At 40.4% G+C, this 9,137-nt stretch overlaps 1 non-coding gene across 1 annotated transcript; it reads left to right on the top strand.

Annotated features, from left to right (window-relative positions):
* The first annotated feature begins 6,625 nt into the window (after positions 1 to 6,625).
* LOC116663424 lies at positions 6,626 to 6,728 on the top strand. Its single transcript, XR_004319677.1, has one exon. It is a non-coding gene; the product is annotated as a U6 spliceosomal RNA (small nuclear RNA).
* The last annotated feature ends 2,409 nt before the right edge of the window (positions 6,729 to 9,137 follow it).

Below are 9,137 nucleotides of genomic sequence, written 5' to 3'. Positions count from 1 at the left end.
TTAAATACAGGGTATAGACAGGTACCTTACACATTCCGAGGTAAAAGTATTTCTAATCTTGACTTTTGAACCAGGCAAACTATCAATCAAGTGTGAGATTAGCTACTGTAGTAAGTGCTTGAACACAATATGGTAGTTGATCAAAAATCAAACATTTCTATACATTTGCCAAGAACTTGCAGAGTCCACTGTCATTAGGTGTATCATATGCCAGGAAGTGTTAGGTGCTTTCACATATACTGTCTCATATGACCCCTCAGAGCCCTATAGCACAATATAGTAGAAGAAATGCGAGCTTTAGAATAGGCAAACCTCAGCCTGAAACTTGGCTCTATCTCTGACACTCCTTGGGACTGTGGACCTATGAAATATCTCTGAGGTGGTTTTATCCTATGTAAAATGAGAGAATTTTCTAACCTTAAAAGTAAGGGTAAAGGATAAATCAGATGACATTTAGAAAGAGGAGGAGGACCTTGGTAATGTTACCTCTCCCATTTTACAGATGAAGGGACCAAAATTCTGAGTAGTTCAGTGATGTTACTCTGGTCACACAAACATGATAGAATCAAGGAGGCATGGTGGTGAGAGCATGGATTCCAGACCCAGGCTGGCAGGGTTCAAGTTCCAGCTCTGATACATACCAGCTATGTAACCTCAGGCAAGTTGTTTCATCTCTCTGTGCCTTTGTTTCCACATAAGTAAAACAGGAACAGTCAGACAAGCTATTTCATATGGTTGTTATGATCATATAAATAAGCAGTTCAAACAGAACTTGGTGCATAATAAGTACAGCATAATTTAATGAATAAGAAGTGACAAACAAGTCACTAATCCAACACAGGGAAACACACTCATGGGAGGAAGTGTGGAGCTGCTCTGACCCTGAGCTACAGCTGTTTCCAGCAGTGGGGGGAGTATGAGGACACTATGTTTTTGGAGGTGGTTTGTATCTGTTCTTGCTAAGTTTTCATGGAAGAGTGGTACATAAATGAAAGAGAAGTAAAAGTAAATTTTATCATCATTATCATTCATTTTTTGCTTCCTATGGGTGACCCTCTTTTCACCTATTTTGTATTTTGTTTCCCCAAAAGTTGCAACTAAATCAATCAGCTAGTTTATAGCAGTTAAATCTTGAGACGAAGTTACAGTAATACGCTCATGTGTTTGCACTGAAGCCTGGACATGTCCTCTGTGACATGTCCTTTTCTCCCTTTGGCGAGGACTAGCTGGCACCAATTCCCAGTTACCCTCTTCTTAAAGGGCATGCATAACTCACTTAATTGCTTCACACTACAGTACACTGCTATTTAGAACTGGTCTGCTTCTTTCCCTTGTTACAGCATGGAAATAAATAAGCAATTTTCATACATTAGGAAACATAAGCATGCCAGAGTCTAATTCATACTTATGTGATTAATAAAGCAGAGCACTTAGATGAAATACCCTGCACCATACACACACTACTGCATTAGAGCAGTCATTGGGTGTGAGATATCACCCACAGCTGTCTCACTGCTGGGCCCAGTAAACAGCCCCACCATGGAAACTCACGAACTTCCTTAAGGCAAAAACCCTCCTTCAGGTTGAAAAATGAAACAGTAAGAAATGGAAACCAACTTTCCTGCTTTTGTAAGTGGTATTGGCTTAGTGTGAGCCATGAGCTGGCTGCAGGACTCTAAGCAAATATATTTTCTGTGCCTTGTTTATTAATGGACAGAAAAGCTAGCCTGAAAATGAAATTGATTTTATTCACTTAGGATTTTATACTCCATTGCACAAGCACAACCCAGCAAATTCTTCATTAAGAGAGATAATTACTTTAATGAAGATTAAATATAATTTAAAATTCACATTTATCTTTATCTACCTAATGCAGGTCAGAATTAGCCGAAAATGGTTAGAGAATTGGGAAGGCATGGATTTCTCCAAAAAGTCTCCATTGGTTTATGCAGAGATGGGTCTGATCTGATAGTCATCCTGGCATACTTCCTCCTTCCCCTCTTCCTCTCATTCTGTCCACTAATGTCTCCCACATCAAGCCCAAATGAAACTTTCTGCTTTTGAATAATTCTAATTTGAGGATGTTTAGCAGAGGCAGCAGGATGGCAGCAATTAATACCCAGTATGCTCCATGTTCAATGAAACACTGTATCACGATGGGCATGTTGGGGAGAAACAGTAAGATCAAAGAAGTGGCAGGCTGGCTTTAGAAATGTCCTCCTTTCTTGAGACAGAGAGTTTCTCCTCCACCTGTCAAAGATAGGAAGCCAAGGATGACATCAAACAGATTGGTATTACTCACTGTTTCATGCGGTGTTAGAATTGTCCCTCATTATTGGCATTGGAACATACTGTGGAAAGAGTCCAGGAGACAGAAAAACGAAAGCTTAACTTCCAGCTTCTCCTCTTATCAAATGTGTGAGCTTAAAAGTATTTCTTAACATCTCTGAGTCTAGGCTCCTCACTTGTAAGATGAAAGTAGTAATGCTCATCTTGAGTTCAGAGATTTAGAGCACCTGGCACTGAGTGGGTACTCAAAAAAGTAATCTACTTCCACAACGAATCATGAGATTTCATCCAGAAGCTCTGAAACACTACGGCAGTGGCCCAGTTACCCACAGGCGACAGCAATGCTTCATTCTGCAGAAGGGGCCGGTGATTTTGCCCCAGGCTCTGCTAAAGGAGGAGAAGAGGGAGGCACACGGCCTCGCCAGGCGCTGTAGCACAGACAGGCCCAGGCCTGAGTGTTCCAACATTCCATTTCCAGGGAGGAAAATTAAGTCTGGCTCAGTGAGAAGGTACAGCTGACTCCCAGAAGCAATAATTCAAATAATAGCTCTCATTTACTGCATACAGATAGGACATGACATGTTATATAGAGGATCTTTTTAATTAGTTTGACTATGTAATTTATCATCCAAATCAGAACACTTTCGGAGTGAAAGGCAATGCTATACATCATTACATCAAGACAACAGGTGTAAACCTGGATGGCCCTGGGAAAACCGAATATGGTTCCCCCATGTTGAATCTGTACAATCACTCTATGAGATATAAAACACTTTCTACTCTATAGAAGGAAGCCATGACTCAGAGCAGTTAAACATAACAAGCCCAAGGACATACTAACCAGCCAGTGGCCAACTCAGGGTTGAATCTCAGAATCTTACAAGAAGCTAGAGGTTTTTTTCCCCTAACATACTTCCTTCTTAAAACCCATTAGTCATGATATCAGCTGCCAAATCACGGCATTAATTTATTTTGAAAGCCTCTCTTTAATGAGTAAATAACAAATTTCCAGCTTTGGCTGACGACTTCCAAATGCTATGAAGAAGAAGGGCAAAAAAAATGGGTGAAGTGAAAGCAAAATGATGCTAGCGAAGGCAGTCACACCCTCATCTGTCTCTGAGTTCTCAGTGCAGCCTGAACACCAAAGGCCTGAGTTAATGCTTATTGGAGCACGGAGAATGACAGTCAGTAGGGCCAGACATCAAAAAGCTTCTTTCCCCATGTGCTGATCTACATATTCGTGCACCCAATGAACTCCTGGATCTAGGTCAATTCACTGCTGATTTTTAGTGATCTACAATCTCAAAGAAATTTGCTTCACTTCTCTAACATGCCAGGATCTATTCTTTCCCCCAGGGCTTAATAGGTATAAAAATATTGAAAGATGATCAACATTCAGTCTGCTCCATGGTGTTTCAGTAGGTGAAATAGATGGGTGCCATGCACTCTCAGCCTTTAGCCCACCTGCCAATCACTGTTTGAGTTTTCCTTGTCTCTTTGTACACCAGGAGCAGGGCCAGTTGGGCCTCTATCAGAAGCTAGGCACATTGGCAGAGAAACAACAGCTCACATTCATCATAGATTCCAAACATTCTCAGTCACAAGTTCCTAATGAAAAACCATCTTCAAAGACTGACTATCATCCTGACCAGGTATTTCAGTGATCCTGCAAAAGATCCCACCCGGGACATAAGTCAAAATTCAACCCTCTTTTTCTGATAGCGTGTGGTTTTAATATATCACTTAAACACTCTGAGCTTCAGATTTCTCAATTATAAAATGTTGCTTTTCAAACTTTAGTGGGCATAAAAACTACTTGTAGAGCCTGGTTAAAACCCATTCCTAGGGCCTGAGCTTGGACACTGATTTACTAGGTCTGGTGTGGAGCCAGAAGATTTGCATTTCTAGTTAAGTTTCCAACTCATGATAATGATGATACTGTCCATGGACCACACTTTGAATTGTACTAAATTGTATCAATAATGCCAACCTCATAATTTGTCTAAGTATCTGAAGAGAAGTGAGAAAACTTAGCAGAGCTGCTGACTCATACTGCCTCTCAATCAACGTGTATTTTTTGAAGAGAGGAAGAACAGAAGTCCAAGAGTATTAGGAATAAAACTTGGGGACGTTCAATCATTTCTAAAATGCCAGGTACAAGATTTAATTACATTCCAATCCCCTTTGTTATAATACAGTCTATGTGGCAATTAAAACGGGGTCCCAGTCTCTAATTATGAACGTACCCAAAGGCCTCCCAGTTCCCTGGGTTTTGTTTTTTTAATCAAAAAACACCATTTTTGGCTCACAAGGTCCATGTGTCCTCTAGGCTCCGCTGCCTCACCAAGGCACCCAAACCCCATTTAAAATCATCTTGAGTACTCTTTAAAAAATAAAACATAAATCTTCCCATTTGAACAGTTTTCAGGAAATAGATGAAGGGCTATTTACTTTGCTGAAAACAGGAATCCCCTCTTACACCAATTGTCAATCCTCTGATCAGCTGGAGTCCTTCAGCTTGTCCTTGTCTAATGCAGCTCAGTGATCAGGGAATCAGCCTCCCCCCTTCCCCCACCTCCCTCCCCTCCCTGCATTCCAGTTTTCTCTCTTCATGACATTATTTAATCTCTTGGTTGCAGCTTCTCAGGATTAGCTACAGCATCTATTAATAGTTTTACTTCTGTTTACAGTTCCAAGGGGAGAAAAATGGCTCATTCCTTTTCTCCAATCTTGAAGATATGTCTTATTGCAGCAGGAGGAAGCCGCACAGGCCCCTGAATAACCCATTTTCACAATCATTCCACTGTAAAGATGTTAATGTGCTTCTATGCCGAATGGATCCATTTAATAGGCAGAACAAGTTGGATATAAACTCTTTAATTGCTTTCAGCACACCGATTATCTTCCTGTGTCACCTATTGTATAATGCGAAAATGTTAACAAAAGCACTTACTGAAGACGTTACTGGGAATTAAAAAACAAAGAACCATCAGTTGTCACTAAATATGCCTTTCATGTTCCCAAATGAAATGCATTTGTGCTCTCAAGAAATCGAATAGAAACGTGCAGGCCTGCCATTGTCAGATGCAAACATCTTCATTAGATTTTGATCCAGCTGCCGCAAGACCTATAAAAAGAGCTATCAAAGCCCGCAACTCATTATTGGTTATTTCAGGAAGACTACAAAAAAACCAAAATCATCCCTAAACCTGCACTGATCTTTTCTGACAACTTCCCTGGCTGGGCAGTTTGTCTGGAAAGAGTGGCATGAAAAACCTCTGCTAAGCCTGCCCCTTGAAATGGTATCTCAAAGGACACAGTGCCGGTGGCTGTTAACAGAAATGCCATAATTGCAGAGCCCACCAGTATTCCTGGACACTTGAGCTGCAGATCTCTGCCTCTCACCTGTCTAGTTCTCCTGTTCTGACCTAACTGCATCTCCTTAAGAGCATTTAAGCAAAAGTAGCAAAATCCAGGTCTTTATAGACCAAAATGGAAAGATTAATATGTGTGACGACTCATAACATCTTTTCCCTGTTGCCATAAATCTTTCTATGTGTATTGGCAGTCGGCTCATTTCTAGCATGTTATTTTCTCCAGACACTGGCTGTTTAAAAGAAGAAAAAGACTAGTCAAAGGAGCAAGCAGGAAGGGGAAGAAGAAAGAAAAGAAGAGAAGGGAAAAAGGGAGAAGAAAGGGGAAAAGAAAGAGTGAGGGTTCCAGGGATGGTGTACAGAGGAAGTTATAGGAAGCAAACCATAAATGTCAAAATTACCTACAATTCTTCCTTTGAATTCTGGAGAAACAGAAGAGATCTTACAAAGGCCTGAACAGCATTCATATTAATCACAATCCCTAGCATCTTGACTTGGGGACCTCTTCAGTCAGGCCCAAGTCTCCAGAGACTTCAGATAGATACCAAACAACTGAGAGAAAACAACTGTCAGAGATGTCACTGTCATTCACAGAGGACTCTCTCCCCGTGAGGTCTACACAACTCTCTCTTCATGACAAAGAGAAATGCGAATTAGAACCACTATTATTCAACCTAAATCAACAAGGAGGGAGGAACATGTGGACCACTAACTAAATCTGCTTTAAAGATTTTTGGCTCTGCCTTTAACTTCTGCACTATATTATCTATTTTACGGTCAGAAGTAAATTGAAATGCTCAAAATATTGATGTAACATCACATCTGTTATTTGAATGAGGTACAAGTGCTCACTGGGGGATCAATTCATTACATTCATATTGTTATTAAAACTATCACCCAAATCTAAATGTTTTTGAGACCCATAATGTATTCTTCCTTGCATGTAACACCCCTACTCCTTCAAAACATGACCTTTTCTGTGCTCGCTTTGAAACGACACAGAGAAGATTAGCATGGCCCCAGTGCAAGGATGATGCACAAATTTGTGAAATGTTTCATACTTTTTCAATTAAAAAAATAATAATAAAGTGTATTCATTTTTAAAAAGCATTTTAAAAAAGTGACATTTCACAGGGCTCCAACCATCACCTTCCCTCTTGCTAATTGTCTGAGTTGATGGAGTCAGACTGATAAGAAAAGCAAAAGCTAAGACTCACATGTCCTCCAACCAGAATGGGGCTTAGAGCTGGGAACCTAACGCAGCCCGACCACCTTTCTCAAATGTGGGTCTGATCACAAGGCTCCCCTGGGTAACACCAGTCAGTGATTGCCTCTTGCCCTTCAGATAAAATCACATCCCTGCTGTGTGGCTACACACAAGTCATTCAACCTCTCTCTGGCTCAGTTTCCTCTTCTATAAAACGGTGATAATAACCACGAGGAAATTGTATGTAAAGCACTTAGCAGAAAGCTAATAAATGCTCAGTAGTATGATTGATGGTATCTCACCAGCCATGTTTCTTCCCCTTGCAGCCACACTCAAAACAATGAGTTCCTCAGCTCTCCCAGACTTTTCTTGCCTTTATGCCTTAGCTTGTTATCTTTTTTTTTTTTTCTGTTTTTAATACTTTCTTCTTTCTCCTGGCCCTTGGCCAGCTTTATTCCTATAAATTAATAGGAATTAATAAATTTATAAACTGCCAGCTTAAATGCATATTATCAAGATGGCCGACCCTGACCCCCAGGCCAGGTTTGCTTCCCCCAGTATATGTACTCCCTCCACTATAACATGTGTCATGCATTACTGTAACATCTTGCTTGTCTGAAATAGCCCTAAAGGACCCAAGATCAGATCCGCCTTGCTCATGGCTGTACTTCTCTGTAGCAAGCACAGTGTACTGAGGGGGAACTGGATTATAATGCAACTGAAAAAGAATTCTTAGCAGATTACAAGGACAAAAGATTAGTCCTTGTTCACCCTACAAGAATCACAGGACAGTTCTACAGTATTTTTATGCCAAGTCCCACGCTTGATGGATGCCCCAGACCCTACTACACTGCTGGTCGCATGGTAGAGAGAAAGGGAACCCAGGAATTATTTACGGCCTCTCCTAAGACTTCCATTTAGAAGTGTCATACCTAATTCCTTCTCACATTTTATTGTCTAAGGCAAGTCACATGGCAAAGCCTGATGTCCATCAGGTGGGAAATCCCAATGCAGGAGGGACACTACAGAGAAAGAAACTGTAGTATTTAGTAACCTGTCATAGATAAAACAGATCTCCATAAATGTTAATTTAAAAAAATATTTCTTTGCTGCAAGTTGACAAAAATAAACCTCACACCAATCAATTAAAATCTGGCCAGAAACTTCTCTGTTACTCACGTGATATCCATTTCAGAAATTTTTGACTTTTTTGAAAAATTTTGACAAAGTTACAAGTTGGTTTTTTTTTGTTTGTTTGTTTGTTTGTGTTTTGCCACAGGCACTAGTTGTATGCCGGGTTACAAGCCACACCAGGATGTACACCACTTTTGAGTAAAGAATACCAATTAGGTTCAACCACAAAAACAACAAAATCCCCATGGTTTGACTGCTTACTCTGTGTGATATGAACATGGACACCTGAGGTTATGTCCAGCCTCACAGAACTATTAGGCAAAATGGGAACCTTCAAGATCAGTTTCTCTGATCTCTCAGAAGAGACCCCCCAAAGCCGATGACTTACCAAGTGCAAGCAACTAAACAGAAGCACAGCCAGAACTAAGATGTGACTCACCAATTTTAAAGCAAGTGCTCTTTCAATTATAGCAAAGCCTTTCCATAAGGAATTTCACCAGAAGTGAATGACTGGAAGATAACACCATTTAACAGATGAGGAAACTTTGAGACCCAGGGAAGTGAAGTGACTTTCCCAAAGCTGTCCACAGTGTAGTTCTGTTTTGCTTGGCCACACAAAACCTTAAGGAAATATAAGTTGTTTCAGAATCTAGAATAGTACCTGCTCTTCACTGAGGGATCAAAGAAGTATTTGTTGAATTGAATCGAACTGAATTGAAATGATTGACTTGAACTGAGTTGCACTGAAATGACACAAAATTTAGAGATGCATTTTTCCCTGTTGTCCAGTCTTTGTTTCCATTTCCTCTGGAGTTTTAGACCTGCCAATCCATCAAGTTACACACCCACAACTATAACCTTGTCAGTTTCTCCTCTATAACATCCTTGTTCACTGTTCTTCTACATTTATAACTGCCATCTTCTTTTGAGCAGAAACAAATTAGTATCTAGAAATCTTGTCATCTCATGACATTTACAGAACAACATAGGATCTGGAAAGTCAAATCACCAATGATAAGGGGCCCTGAAAGACCATTAGACACAGAACTTTATTCCCTCTGAGCTGAGAGGTCAGCTACAAAAGTGACATAACCCAGAAGCTCCTAAGTCACAAGAACAAATGCCATTAACTG

This window comes from Camelus ferus, chromosome 4 (assembly GCF_009834535.1).
Source record: "Camelus ferus isolate YT-003-E chromosome 4, BCGSAC_Cfer_1.0, whole genome shotgun sequence".
In the NCBI taxonomy this organism is placed as follows: Eukaryota; Metazoa; Chordata; class Mammalia; order Artiodactyla; family Camelidae; genus Camelus; species Camelus ferus.
This window is presented reverse-complemented; position numbering and strand designations above follow the sequence as displayed.